Source organism: Nycticebus coucang, chromosome X (assembly GCF_027406575.1).
Source record: "Nycticebus coucang isolate mNycCou1 chromosome X, mNycCou1.pri, whole genome shotgun sequence".
Taxonomy (NCBI): Eukaryota; Metazoa; Chordata; class Mammalia; order Primates; family Lorisidae; genus Nycticebus; species Nycticebus coucang.
Genome location: NC_069804.1, coordinates 157,169,894 through 157,184,690, shown reverse-complemented (window position 1 = coordinate 157,184,690; position 14,797 = coordinate 157,169,894). Strand labels below are relative to the sequence as shown.

General features: G+C 51.3%; 1 protein-coding gene across 8 annotated transcripts in view; it reads right to left on the bottom strand.

The window, feature by feature from the left end:
- Nucleotides 1-14,293, bottom strand: part of BCORL1 (BCL6 corepressor like 1) — a 73,997-nt gene extending 59,704 nt beyond the window's left edge. For 3 of the 8 annotated variants that reach the window (XM_053580455.1, XM_053580451.1, XM_053580459.1), the window contains exons 1-2: nucleotides 14,182-14,293; nucleotides 12,827-12,906 (exon numbers count right to left, since the gene is read on the bottom strand). The gene's annotated coding sequence lies outside the window, so the exon portion shown is untranslated. Of the gene's footprint in view, nucleotides 1-11,814; nucleotides 11,968-12,826; nucleotides 12,907-13,456; nucleotides 13,589-14,181 lie in introns of those variants that run through there. The other 5 variants (XM_053580456.1, XM_053580458.1, XM_053580453.1 and 2 more) reach the window with 3 other exon arrangements.
- Nucleotides 14,294-14,797: the final 504 nt, after the last annotated feature.

Below are 14,797 nucleotides of genomic sequence, written 5' to 3'. Positions count from 1 at the left end.
ACTCTACCCAGGGAGATGGCTTGAGACTCTGTCTCAAAAAAAAAAAAAAAAGGGAAAGAAAAGAAAAAAAACAGATGCGGTGGCTCACGCCTGTAATCCCAGCACTTGGGAGGCTGAGGTGGGTGGATTGCCTGAGCTCACATGTTCGAGACCAGCCTAAGGCAGAGCAAGACCTCATCTCTAAAACTAGCCGGGCCTTGTGGCAGGTGCCTGTCACCCCAGCTACTTGAGAGACTGAGGCAAGAGAATCGATTAAACCCAAGAGTTGGAGGTTGCTGTGAGCTGTGACGCAACAGCACTCTACCGAGGGCTACAAAACAAGACTCTGTCTCAAAAAAAAAGAAGACACTTCATTCTAACTTTATTCTAGATGTAGGTTCTAGCTACAGGATTTTTTTTTTTTTTTTGTAGAGACAGAGTCTCACTTTATGGCCCTTGGTAGAGTGCCATGGCCTCACACAGCTCACAGCAACCTCCAACTCCTGGGCTTAAGCGATTCTCTTGCCTCAGCCTCCCGAGTAGCTGCGACTACAGGCACCCGCCACAACGCCCGGCTATTTTTTGGTTGCAGTTTTGGCCGGGGCCGGGTTTGAACCCGCCACCCTCGGTATATGGGGCCGGCGCCTTACCGACTGAGCCACAGGCACCGCCCTAGCTACAGGATTTTATACAACTAGAAAACTTAAGCATTTATTGTGAAATTCATCAGTCCTTTTCAAAAAACAAAGTCACGTCAAAGTATCAGTCCAGGCTGGGTGTGGTGGCTCATGCTAGTAATCCCAGAATTTTGAGAGGCGAAGATAACAGGATTGTTTGAGGCTAGGAGTTCCAGACTAGCATGGGCAACATAGTGAACCCTGTCTCTATAAAAAATTAAAAATTAGGCTTGGTGCCCATAGCACAGTGGTTACCACACCCACCACATACACCAAGGGTGGCGGGTTCAAACCTGGCCTGGGCCAGCTAAACAACAATGACAACTGCAACAAAAAATAGCTAAGCATCGTGGCAGGCACCTGTCGTCTAGCTACTTGGGAGGCTGAGGCAAGAGAATCACTTAAGCCCAAAGAGTCTGAGGGTGCTGTGAGCTGTGACTCCACAGCACTCTACCAAGGGTGACATAGTGAAACTCTGTCTCAAAAAAAAAAAAACTAAAAATTAGCCAGACATGGTGGTGCATGCCTGTAGTCCAAGCTACTCTGGAGGCTGAGACAGGAAGATTGCTTGAGCCCAGGAATTCAACGTTACATGCCACTATACTCTAGCTTGTTGACCAAGCAAGATGATCTCTTATAAAATAGGTCATCCTAAGTAGCTAGGGTCATTTTTTGAACACTTATAATTTCAAGTCTGAAAACAAGAGTTGGCTTTCCTCCATCTTGGTCTTTAGCGGGATCACATAAACATTTAGTGTGTCTCTCATACTCCAAAGTTGAATCATTATGAGACTTGAATTCCTTTTGTGGTGCTTCTGTGTCTCGCCTGCTATAGACTGTGACAGTGGTCCTCTAATGTCTCCATTTTAGTGTACTGCATTCATGATATAGAATTTTTCTCCTAAAGAGGACTCCTTATACAATTTTGCTTTTTTTAAAAAAAGTCACCTGGGGCGGCGCCTGTGGCTCAGCGGGTAGGGCGCCGGCCCCACATGCCGAGGGTGGTGGGTTCAAACCCGGCCGGGCCAAACTGCAACAAAAAAATAGCCGGGCGTTGTGGCGGGCGCCTGTAATCCCAGCTACTTGGGAGGCTGAGGCAAGAGAATCGCCTAAGCCTAGGAGTTGGAGGTTGCTGTGAGCTGTGTGACGCCATGGCACTCTACCAAGGGTGATAAAGTGAGACTCTGTCTCTACAAAAAAAAAAAAAAAGTCACCTGGGGGCAGCTCAGCGAGTAGGACGCTGGCCCGATACCGAGAGTGGTGGGTTTGAGCCCGGCCCCAACCAAACTGCAACAAAAAATAGCTGGGCATTGTGGTGGGCACCTGTAGTCCCAGTTACTTGGGAGGCTGAGGCAAGAGAATCGCCTAAGCCTAGGAGTTGGAGGTTGCTGTGAGCTGTGATGCCACGGCACTCTACCAAGGGTGATAAAGTAAGACTCTGTCTTTAAAAAATAATATTAAAATATGGGGCGGCGCCTGTGGCTCAGTGAGCAGGGCGCCGGCCCCACATGCCGAGGGTGGCGGGTTCAAGCCCAGCCCCAGCCAAACTGCAACAGAAAAATAGCCGGGCGTTGTGGCGGGCGCCTGTAGTCCCAGCTGCTCGGGAGGCTGAGGCAGGAGAATGGCGTAAGCCCAAGAGTTAGAGGTTGCTGTGAGCCGTGTGACGCCACGGCACTCTACCTGAGGGCGGTACAGTGAGACTCTGTCTCTATAAAAAAAAAATAATAATAAATAATATTAAAATAAAAAAGTCACCTGGAATGCATATACAAATATTCAGAGAGACCACTATTAGATTATTTTTTTCTATTCTCCCAGTTCAGACCAGGTCCAGCTATAGGTTTGACTAATTTTATATAGTATATTACTCATTCAAAGGTATATACCTTTTAATAAACAGTATTAGCTCAAAGAGTTTCAAAGTCTCAGTATTGACTCAACTTGCTGCCAGTCCACAGGTTCTTCAAGGCTTGAAAGAATATTTTCTACTTCATTGATTCATTCATTCATTAGAGATGAGGTCTTCCTATGTTGCTTAGGCTGGGCTCAAGAGATCCTCCTGCCTCAGCCTTCCAAGTAGCTGGAACTACCAGACCCAGCACACACCACCACACCTGGCTATTTATATTTTTTAAAACAATTTTGTCTCAATGAGGTCTCACTATGCTTCCCAGGCTGTTCTCAAACACCTGGCCTCAAGTGATCCTCCTAGCTCAGCCTCCTAAGTCACTGAGACTATAATAAGCTCACCATACTGTGCCCAGTTATTTTCCACTTCTTTTAATAGCCCCCCAATAGTGTCTAGCATGGTACAAGGCACACATATGCTCAATAAATATTTGCTAAACTACTGGGGAAAAATAAAACCCTCTCTATTTCACACAGTGGCCAAGAATCCCATGTAAAAATCATTGGGTTTATGGATTGCTTTTACTTCTCCTGCTCTCACATAAACTTTCTCTTCTTTCTTTCCTTTACTTCTACAATAAAGACAATCACAGAGGGCGGCACCTGTGGCTCAGTCGGTAAGGCGCCAGCCCCATGTACCGAGGGTGGCGGGTTCAAACCCGGCCCCGGCTGAACTGCAACCAAAGAATAGCTGGGCGTTGTGGCGGGCGCCTGTAGTCCCAGCTGCTCGGGAGGCCGAGGCAAGAGAATCGCTTAGGCCCAGGAGTTGGAGGTTGCTGTGAGCTGTGTGATGCCATGGCACTCTACTGAGGGCCATAAAGTGAGACTCTGTCTCTACAAAAAAAAAAAAAAAAAAAAAAAGACAATCACAGAAATAAAATAAAATCAAGCCAGAACAACAATAAAATCAACTTCCAATTATCTGAGAGTGGTTTAGCCACAGCTAATTTTTAAGTCCAGCTGACTTATGAACTGCCTTCTGCCAATGTCAGTAGATGCATGCTCAGAGAACAACTCATTTTAATATTTGCCTAAACAGAATATAAATAGGAAGGTAAATCTGCTGGGGAGGAGGGCAGCTAGAGAATAATAATGCATTTCCAGAGTCAAACAGAATTTTTTTTTTTTTTTTGAGATAAAGTCTCCCTATTTCGCTCTCAGTAGTGTTATGGCATCACAGCTCACAGCAACCTCCAACTCTTGGGCTTAAGCAATTCTCTTGCCTCAGCCTCCCAAGTAGCTGGGACTACAGGCTAGGTCCACCACAACACCCAGCTATTTTTTTTTTGTTTTCGTTGTCATTGTTGTTTAGCAGGCCCAGGCCGGGTTCGAACCCGCCAGCCCTGGTGTACGTGTCCAGCACCCTAACCACTTAGCTACAGGAGCTGAGCCAGAAATCATTAATTTCTGTTTTAGATTGGCCTGGCATCACTCTCTCCCAATACAGGCATAGCTGACAGAGAACAGACTATTGGCATCAAAGTCCACCCTAGCTACAAGAGATCTATTTTATAAGCCATCAGTTTTCTCTACTCAGAAGTCTGGCTTGGGGAATCCAGAGCTATTTGAGATACTATTCTCACCCATTCTATCACTGATAAACTGCCTTGTCATAGAGCCATAACAGACCCAGGCTCTATCTACCAGCTTTTGTAGAATTTCCAGATGTCAGAGACAGCTGGAAAGCCCAACCAGTCATAATTAAACACAGCAGCCCTTTTCAGAAAGCGATGGCTTTTTAAAATGTCACCCATGGCCCAAAATGTCCCCTAAAGTTTCAACTGGATATATACTCTTCAGTTCCTGTACTGAAATATTGAGAAGTATTACAGCACAGCTGTTAAAGAAGGTGCCACATCTACCTAAAAGGTAGATAAGGTGATGAGTCAAAGCTATTTCTTCCTACCAGGCCATAAATGCTAAATGTGTACTAACACAGTAGGAATATGAATAAAGAGGACAGAGAATCAAGATATGAGGGGAGCACTCAGGATCTATTGATAGTCTTCATTCTACCACTCTTTTTATTATAATGTAATATAAAAGGTAACGTCATGGGCGGCGCCTTGTGGCTCAGTGAGTAGGGCGCTGGCCCCATATACCGAGGGTGGTGGGTTCAAACCCAGCCCCGGCCAAACTGCAACAACAACAACAAAAAAAAATAGCCAGGTGTTGTGGCAGGCACCTGTAATCCCAGCTACTTGGGCGGCTAAGGCAAGAGAATCACCTAAACCCAGAGTTGGAGGTTACTGTGAGCTGTAATGCCACGGCACTCTACCGAAGGTGATAAAGTAAGACTGTCTCTAAAAAAAAAAAAAAAAAAAGGTAATGTCATGGGACACAACTGAACAAGATAAATTAGGTTATGAAATAATATAGATTCCATTCATAGGGCACCTATAATGGGCCTGGCACTATATATATATACATCATCTCATGCTCTGTGAATTTGGTATTATCATCTCCATTGTATATATAGATGAGAAAATTGAAGCTCAAAGAAAGTTAAGTGACTTGCTTCCTGCAACATAGCTAGGAAGTAGAAAAGCAAGGATCCTAACCTAAAGGCTGTATGTCTCCAAATCCGTTCAGGTAATCCTGATGTGTACTCAAGTTTGAGAACAATTGCACTATATTAATCTGGGCATGGTACAGGCAAGTTAAACCAAGTATAGCCTTGTCACAAGAAGATACCGGGGCGGCGCCTGTGGCTCAGTCAGTAGGGCGCTGGCCCCATATACCAAGGGTGGCGGGTTCAAACCCGGCCCCAGCTAAACTGCAACCAAAAATAGCCGGGCGTTGTGGCGGGCGCCTGTAGTCCCAGCTACTCGGGAGGCTGAGGCAAGAGAATCGCTTAAGCCCAGAAGTTAGAGGTTGCTGTGAGCTGTGTGATGCCACAGCACTCTACCCAGGGCCATAAAGTGAGACTCTGTCTCTACAAAAAAAAAAAAAGAAGAAGATACCAAACCATTTCATAAATTCAACAATAAAAGTGTACCAACTCGGGTGGCACCTGTGGCTCAGTGAGTAGGGCGCCGGCCCCATATACCGAGGGTGGCGGGTTCAAACCCAGCCCCAGCTGAACTGCAACCAAAAAATAGCCGGGCGTTGTGGTGGGCGCCTGTAGTCACAGCTGCTCGGGAGGCTGAGGCAGGAGAATCACAGAAGCTCAAGAGCTAGAGGTTGCTGTGAGTCCTGTGACATCATGGCACTCTACCGAAGGCAGTAAAGTGAGACTCTGTCTCCACAAAAAAAAAAAAAAAAAAGCGTACCCACTCACCCTTGGGATCATAGTCATATATGGTGCACTTATCCACAGAACTTGGAAAAACGAAAATCTCCTTTTCTTGAGTCTGGACACCAGCATCATAACAAAACTCAACTGTACTCTTAAACAGCACCAACACTATGATTTCTAGGCATACCCTGGTAATTAGGTAACTGAATTTTGTTTCTTAGCAGATCGTCAGTAAAGAAGCCCTGGGTGGTGCCTGTGGCTCAAGGAGTAGGGCGCCGGTCCCATATGCCGGAGGTGGCGGGTTCAAACCCGGCCCCTGTCACAAAAAAAAAAGAAGCCCCCAACACAAAGCTTTTCCTGCTCCTTAGTACCTAGATTGTTCACAGACAAGAAGTTTAAAGACGTCTTAAGATCCAAATGAAGCTATATTCTGCCTCACATACTCTGATGGGTAAATCTGAAAATTACCCATTACATTTGACAAATAATGAATCATCTGTCTAAAATTCACACAATTCATTGACCAGGGAAAATATGAACTTGACATGTAGCCTGCAATTACTTTTTTAAAGAAGATGTATTTGAATTATGAGGATAGAAAGAAATACTGAGTTAAATTTTACTCTTGACCAGAAAGCAACTTCAGTTCACCAAAGAAAGTTCTCATCATAAAAGATTGTTTTTAAGTTACTAACAGTGGGAACAGGGATGATTTAGAAAGAGAACTGTTTCTATGTTATTTTAATGATGACCATTCAAACACTTGCATTAATAAAGCCCAATTCATATATGAGATGATATAAAATACTATATTAGCTGGCTCAGCACCTATAGCTCACGCGGCTAAGGTGCCAGCCACATATACCAGTGCTGGCTGGTTTGAACCCAACCCGGGCCTGCCAAACAACAATAACAACTACAACCAAAAAATAACCAGGTGTTGTAGTGGGCGCCTGTAGTCCCAGCTACTTGGGAGGCTGAGGCAAGAGAATCACTTAAGCCCAGGAGTTGGAGGTTGCTGTGAGTTGTGATGCCATGGCAAGGCACTCTACCCAGGGCGACAGCTTGAGGCTCTGTCTCAAAAAACAAACAAACAAACAACAACAACAAAAAAAAAACTGTATTAGCATCCTAGTAACTAAAAGGTACGTATGTATTAGCTCCCTCTTTGGCCATCCTGATGCTAAACATTTTGGCAACTACGGATTCACACCTAATTCAAACTCCAGCATTAAGAAATTTCCTTTCAAAAGCAGAGAGAGGGAAGGAGGGAGAGGGGTGGAGCCTTGGTGTGTGCCACACCTTCTGGGGGCAAGACATGATTGCAAGAGGGACTTTACCTAACAAATGCAATCAGTGTAACCTGGCTTATTGTACCCTCAATGAATCCCCAACAATTAAAAAAAAAAAAAAAAGAAATTTCCTTTCTTTCTTGAAAACTCAAAATTCTAGAGTCTTCTCTACGCCTTACGTGATCTTTAGTGGCTTCTCCCCTTTCCTGTCTATTTTACCTCAACAATTTCTACTTTATGCACCACTCTATCTGTTCTACTCTGTTATTCACTTTCCTATTCAAACTTAACCTCAAATTTCTTCTGATTCTCAGATGTTAGTTGGCCCTAGAGAACAACTCTCTGCTCTGCATGGCCATTCTTGTCCATCCCAAGCTTAGCTTAGCCCAAAATCAGTAAAAACCTCTATATGGCCTCCAGTCCAACCCCTGATTGAATCTTTTCATCCATGCCCCTACCTTACCCTCAAATTCTGGCCCAGGGCTCTCATGCCACTGTTCTTTATCTGGTTTCACTCTAGGATTTCCATCAGTTACCTCCTTGTACCTAAGATCCCTCCCACCTGCTGAGTAGAAAAACTAGTGTATTCCAACATTCTCCTCCTTTCGAGGCCATTCATTCTATTTAGGACAGTGAATCCCTTTCCCAATTTGGTACCCTTACTACTTACTTTGGTTAGGATTTTCTAATGAATACTTAAATGTGTAATCCCTGGGTCTCAGGTAACCTCTGCTTCCTGAACTCTCCCATAGTATCTATCAATGGTAAATTTTCCATTCCTCAATACCAGCTTCAAAAGACATGTGGGTGTCTTCCTCCTCTGGCTCTTTTTTCTTTCTTTTCTTCTTTCACATTCTGCATTTTAATCCTATATACTAAGTTCTCTATTCCTTGGCAAGATAATATATTTTTATTTGTTCCAAAATGCCAATTTCCCCCTAACCCTACTTTTACCCAGTATTTTCTTTCTCTCTTGCCCCAAACTTAGTGATGCTAGCATGAAAGTGCAATAAGCATTCAGGGTTCTTCAAACCTTACTTTGAAGAACATTATCCTTAAGATTTCAAGGTTCTACTTTTTCTTTAGTTGGCCTTACCATGATGACCATCTTCTTTCCCTCTTCGCTGCCCACACCCTCTTGACTTATTTTTGCCTTCTTCCTTTCTAGTGTTTTTCTTCCATAATTATGCTTCTCTCAAAGATGTCCCCTAACCCCTAATCCAGATTAATCATATCAACAGAATCTCTGCCACCTGTATCAAACATTTTTCTATTTAGTGAACTGTATCATGAATAAAACAGAGACCTCAAGAGTAACCCCCTTTGCCCTTTGTTTCCAAGAAAGTCTATGCCAGGGAGAAAGAACGGGACCCTCTCACTCTCCCTACCCTTTCCAGACAAATCAAAATACTGAGATCCACTTAGGTGCTCTTGTTGTAGCCAACATTTCTTCTGGAACTCCCCTCCACTCTGTCCAATCCCCATTCCAGCAGCAGAGCTTGCCAGGGCCTTAGCTTTTCTCTGCCATATACTAATAATTTACCATCCCTTCTGTATTGGCCTAGTCCAAAGTACCAATCCTCCTTAATCCAGACATCAGCATTCCCTCCCCTCTCTCCATCAGTGACTTCCCAAATCCTGGTCTTCTCAGAACCAGAATGAAAAGAAACCTATCCTTGCTGCAAAGCTGGTAACAGGGTCAGCCCTCTTAAAAGTCAATTTTAGCAAAGCTCTATGCACAAAAGCCTGAGCCTCTCATTCTCCACATCTACCTCACAGGCAGTTGCCTCAGTTTCCCTATCAAAAGATGTGTGCCTAGCAATATCCTAATGACTTAGTCAAGATGGCCATGTCAACCCTCAGGTTCTCTTGACTTACCAAGACCCCCGCGCTTTTCCCAGCTCCCCCAGTCTTTCCTACTAACTGCTTCTCCATCAGAATTTCACAGGTTCCTCCCCAACCTTTTGCTTCTATTTGGAGTCCCTGAGTGATCCCCAGTAGAATTGCCCAAATTTCTTTCCTACATACTGTCATCTTTAGTACCACATGGTGAGGTGACATCACCCAATTAGAGTACCCTAAACTCTGACCCCAATGAACATCCTTTATTGTGCCACTTACCACCCCCCCACGCACATAATAAAGCTCTCTCAATTCCAACACTCAAGGACAGGGCAGATAAACAAAGAACTAGAAGACCTTTAAAGTCCCTTCCAACCTTGGAATTTTATTATCCACCTAATCCACTCCCAACTTGAAATGCATCCTCTGTTTATTTTCCCATAAAATGTTTCACCAGAGTGCTTTTGAGAAATAGCCTTCTAAGTTGAAAGAACCATGTTAGCGGTACACTGATTAGTGTAACACTAACCTACAACTGCATCCCCAGAAGTCTCCACAAAGATTTTTACAACTATAACCTCTGTGCCACAGGGACGACCTCCAAACTGCCTTGAGAGTATTAATGCTGTGGCATGAAGTTCCCGGGCCTCCTTCTCACACTCTGGTGTGAGCCTCTAAACCTTGGGCTAGACTCATGCTTACCAAGGAAAGCCTGTTCTTACTGTCTATTCTAGGAGACACCAAGAATGAGTATCACCACATCAACAGTTTTGATCAGCAAATGTTGAAAATTTCAAAACAATAAAACAAAAACATAGTGCTTCCACTGTAGGAGGGAGAAGGTGTGAGGGAAATAGAAGGGCACCCCCACCGGCCTGTGCTGTTGGCCTCCCGCGTTTGTAGTGTGCTTCCCTCCCACCTTTTCCCTCAAGCACATCTCCCTACAACGATCTCCTGCACCTCCATAACGTGAAATCTCCAGCCGAGGTGCGGCCGGCTCCTCCCAGCCTTGCCCCGGACGTCTCTCTGGCCCAGCCTTCCTCTCGGCGGGACCCCGACGTGGAAGGCCCCCTCCACAGTCCAGTTCACCTCCCTATCCCTTCCTGGGCCTGTGAGCGTCCCAGCAGGGTTCTGTCCCAAAGCTGAACCTCGAGGAGCCAAGCCCACGAGGGCCGTCGCGGGACCCACACCCCTACCTTCTCCCAGCACCTCGTCCTCCATGCACTCGGCCCCCGGTTCCTCCGCGTCTTCTTCACGGTTCGTACCGCCCCCCGTCGGGGGCTCCACCCCCCCGCCTGCCCCCGCCCCCAGGACGGCCCCCTCCCACAGCACGCAGCTTGCGCCCTCTGCCCCGGCACGGGACTCTTTGGCCTCGGCTCCCCGCCCAGAAGCGGCGGCAGCGGCGGCGGCGGCAACGGCTGCGGCGGCCCCAGCAGGAGCGGCAGCGGCGGCGGCGCCGGCGGCAGCAGCGCCGCCCCGGCCCCGCCCCGCCGCCCGCCGAAGCCCCACGCCCCGCCCGCCCGCCCCGCCGCCGGACTGCTCCCCCACCGAAGCCCACCACCAAGCCCCCCCACTCCCCGGCCGCGATCAGCTCGAATCCAGCTCTAGTGGGCCTGCTATCCGTTCCTCACGCCCCTTAGGACCTGGGGTGGGGGAGCCCTGGGGTTCGCAGCCATCCCTCTCCCTCCTTCTCCAAGGGCCAGGGGATTGCCCCTGATCCCGAAACCCGGCCCCGTAACTGGAGCCTCCCTCCTTCCAGCCCTCTGCTTCGCTCGTCGACCCCTAGTTTCCAGGCCTGGCATGAAGCGGGTGGTGGGCTTACACGCCAGATCTTCCCCCCTGGCTTGTCAGGGCTAGTAGGAATTGCCCTCATCTCCTCCTTCAATTTAAGCCCCCTATCTGCTGCGCCTGGCCCGGCGGCCCCCGCCCCTAGAGCGAGGGCAGCGGAGCCAGGGCGCTCCGAAGTCATCCCCCGCCTTTTTTCCAGGGACTCGGATAATTGCCCCTGCCCCCATCACAGCACTCCCACTCCCGAACCCAGGCCCCGCCGCCACCTAGGGGTACCCCTTACCCTACAGTTCCCTCACCCCAGCACCGGGAAGAAAGCAGCACTGAAGAGAACCCGTCGCACCTCCCCTCAGAGGTTGGAGGATATTTTCTCCAGGTCTCTTCAAGACTTCATCACGGACACCCCCCCTCAAAAAAAAAAAAAAAAAAAAAAACAAGCCTTTTCTCGCCCTGCCCTGCTAGCCAGCCTCCCTTCAGATCGACGGATCCTCGAATCGGGCGTTGGGGCCAGGTAGTTCACAAGACCGTAGCTTCCACCTCCCTTTCTGAGGAGTGGGGTAATTCCCATGGTTTCCCCCCCTCAGAATCAACCGACCCCCCGTTTCCATGGAGACCCCCACCCAGTCAGGAAGACTTGGTTTGTGGCGAACAAGTCTCACCTGGCTGAGAGAGAAGGGGGTCCAGAAGGGGGTAGGGCAGGGCAAGGGATGGGGTACTAAGGTGGGAAGTGGAAGGGAGCTGTCCCGAAGGGAGGGGCGAGGACAGAGCAGGCTACAGGGAGAGCTACGTCCGGGGACAAGAAGAGGACGGCGCCCCTGGGGAGCAAGCTGAGGGGCCGTAGGGTGAAGAAGGGACCGGGTTGGAGAAAGGCTTAAGATAGAAAGAAATGGGTGGGGGGGATACGAAAAAGCCAGGGAGTCAAAACCGGTGGAAGGGTTGGGGGAGAGAGAAAAAAGACGCACCTGTTCCCGGGTCGGCTCCGCGGGGAGGCTCAGGCCGCCACCCGGGCTCCCTCTTACCCCCTCAGAACCGCCACCCGCCTAATACTTCCCCGATCTGATGCCTCCCTCCGCCCCTTATCGCCACCGACCTCCTTCTCCTCTCACTCGGCGGCGGCGGCGGTCGGACTCTAGGAACTGAGAGGAAGAAGGGAGGGCTCACCAAAGCGGAGGAGAGACAGAGCCACACACTGGCAGCAGCCGCGGCGAGCCGAAGAGTGAGGGGGAGAGCGGTGTGTGTGTGTGTCTGTGTGCGAGCGAAGCCTGGCGGAGTGGGTGCCGGTCGCAGGGCTCGACGGGAAGTGGAGTCCGGCCGAGTCTGCGGGCGGCGCCAATTCCAGCGCTTCGATCCCTCAGCACTACAACTCCCAGAATGCCGCTTCCGCGGGGGGGGCAATGGGGAGGAGGAGGCGAAGGGAGGGAGCGAGCAAGAGAGGGAGGGACGAAAGAAGGGAGCAAGCGGCGGCGAAGGGGGCAGAGCCAAGCAGCCCCGGTGACACTGGGAGGGGAGGGGAGGAGGAGGGGATCGCTGAGAGGACCGAGCGGATTCCGGAGAGGGAGGCAGCAGTGGCTGCAGCAAGCTGGGCAAAAAGCTAGACTCCCGGGAGAGGCGGAGGCACTCGATCCGCGGGGTTGCAGGAGCCCCACGCCCCCCATCTCGACGCCCCTCTAAGGGGGAGGTTGAGGAAGGGAGAAGATCCGTGCGCCAAGGCCAACGGTCTCTCTCTTTCTTCCAATGCTCTCCACCTTATGCCCCGACCTGACTTTCTCAGGCCATTGGTGCCTGATCTAGTGTGCAAATCTGGGGACCCCAGATCTCTCCTGCTGGGCAACCTCCAAACAGACACATACAGTCTCCTTCTACCACGGGCCTGAGGGAGGCTCCCCTTGCAGGCAGGGCGTGATTCCCCCCTTCTTTCCGCCTCCCCCACCATCGTCGCCACCCCCCATCTCCCTCCCCGGAACCCCTCCCCTGAATCCGGGACTCGGCCTCCCCCTCTCCCCGCCAAAAAACGGACTCCCTCTGGGGGCGACTACTGAGCCCCCTCCCTTATACTGGGCCCCTAACCATCAGTATCCCCTTCTTAGCCTTGCCCCCCTCACCGAAGTCATAGTGGGGGTGACCTGAGTTGGACTGGTGACTACTTTCTCTCCGAGATTAGCCGTCCTTCGCCACGCTGACCCTGTGTAGAGATAGAGAAGCACGTTAATACTTCTGTTCCCCCCACCCCCTAGGTTTTTATCCCGGTGGAAGTGGTTCACAGTAAAGAGGGGTTGATAGTGGAAGTGAGCTGGGAGTGAATCCCAATCCTCAAACCTCATCCCAGCCGTGGAAATCCCGGGATTCTTCTTTTTTCTTAGAAGCCATCAAATCGCTTCGGGGTGGGGGCTAAATTATCTAAACCCGAATGTCCATGCGACTAGAAGCGAAGCTGCCTCGTAGAAATAAGATTACCTACCAGGCTTGCCGCTGTGGAGAAGTATAAAGCCCTTCCCCAGTAGCCGTCCACCCCAAAACATATACCCCTAGGATAATCAGATGGCTGAGGAAGGAGGAAAGAGGTGGGAATGCTGGAGAGTGAAAGGATTGTGGAGGGGAGGGTCCACAGCCCCCTGAGAACAGAATCCACATGCTAAGAGATGGGGGGGGGTGCGGCATAATCGCAGACTGTGTCTTTCCTCGCTTTTCCAGGAATTACCGCCGAACACCGTCTAACACTTGCAGTTGCTTACCTTTCAGTCCCCTAGCCCCATTTGTGCGCGTGAGCCACCGGAGCCCGGGAAGCAGGGGCACAAACTCCGCGGAAGCTGGCCTGTGCTGCCGCTGCGCTGCCGCGGGCCTCCCTCCCTCGGCTCCCGGCCCCGCCGATCTACCTTCGCCCCCGGCCGAGGCCAGACCCCGCTCACAACTCCACGCCCCTACTCCACCCCCGGCTCCCCTCCCCTAGCTCTCTCCCCTCGGGTCCGGCCCAGCCCCTAACGCCGCCCCGCCCTACCGCTCGGTCCAGAGCCCAGCAAGTGCCCCGAACTCGCCCCCCGCCCCCACGCCCAGGCCAGTCCGGCCCGGCCTGGTTTCCCCCTCCCGCCGCGCCCCGCCCCCAAATCCACGTCCTACTTCGCCACCCAACTCGGCCCGGTCCGGGTTCGGCCGGCACCCACGCCACTGGAATCCCCGATTCGGTCCGGTGTATGGCCACCCACCCCGCCCTTGCCTGGGTGCTGGCCTGGCCCGCTGCCTGCGCCCGCCGAGCCGGCCCAAGCGCGCGGTCTAGGTCCGGGTCCCGGTGCCGGCCTCGGTCCTGGCGGCGTTGCCGTGACTTGCCACGAGGGCTTGGTCCACGCAAGATCCAAACCCACGCGGGGTGGGGGCCTCGGAAAGCAAGTTTCTTTATCCTCCCCCCGCCCCCGCCGCAGGACTGCGCCTTCTCCCCCCACCCCCGCTATGGCGCCCCCTTCACCTGGACAGAGCCCCCTGCCGCTGTCGCAACTTTGCTCTTCTCCACGCCGCCGGGGAAACGGGCGAAGCGGGAGGAGGAGGGAGGTGGCGGGAGGTGCTGGGATCAGGCCTCTGGGCTCCGGGAGGACACGTGGGGGAGGAGGAGAAGGAGGAGGAGGAAGGGGGGGCGGGCCTGCAGTTCTCGGGGCTCCCCCTGCCCGCCCTGGGGAAGCCGGAACCTCACCGGGCAGCCGCAGACCCCGCACTGGCCACGGGGGGAAGAACGGAGCCACCTTCCCCGCCAGCCCCCAGCTCTAGGAGGGGGGGGCGAGCAATGCCGTTCAGGGTCGGAGAGCGAGCTTTCTAGATCATGCTTTATGTGTGACTCTCTCTTCCCCTGTTTAGCTACAGTGTATGCAGGGGATGGCTGGGGGCGGAGGGTCCTGCAAGCTGTGGGGGGTAACGCCCCCATGGGACGCCCCGCCCCTCCCCCGGCCCCCACTTCCCTACCGCCAGCGACCTCGGTGAGTGGTTCTGGCGCTCTGGCTCGGAAGCCGCCCACGGGCGCAGCCCCAGCCCCAGCCCCAGCGCTAAAGTGGGACAGGTGCTGGGGTACTGGGAAAGGGAAAATGCTGGGG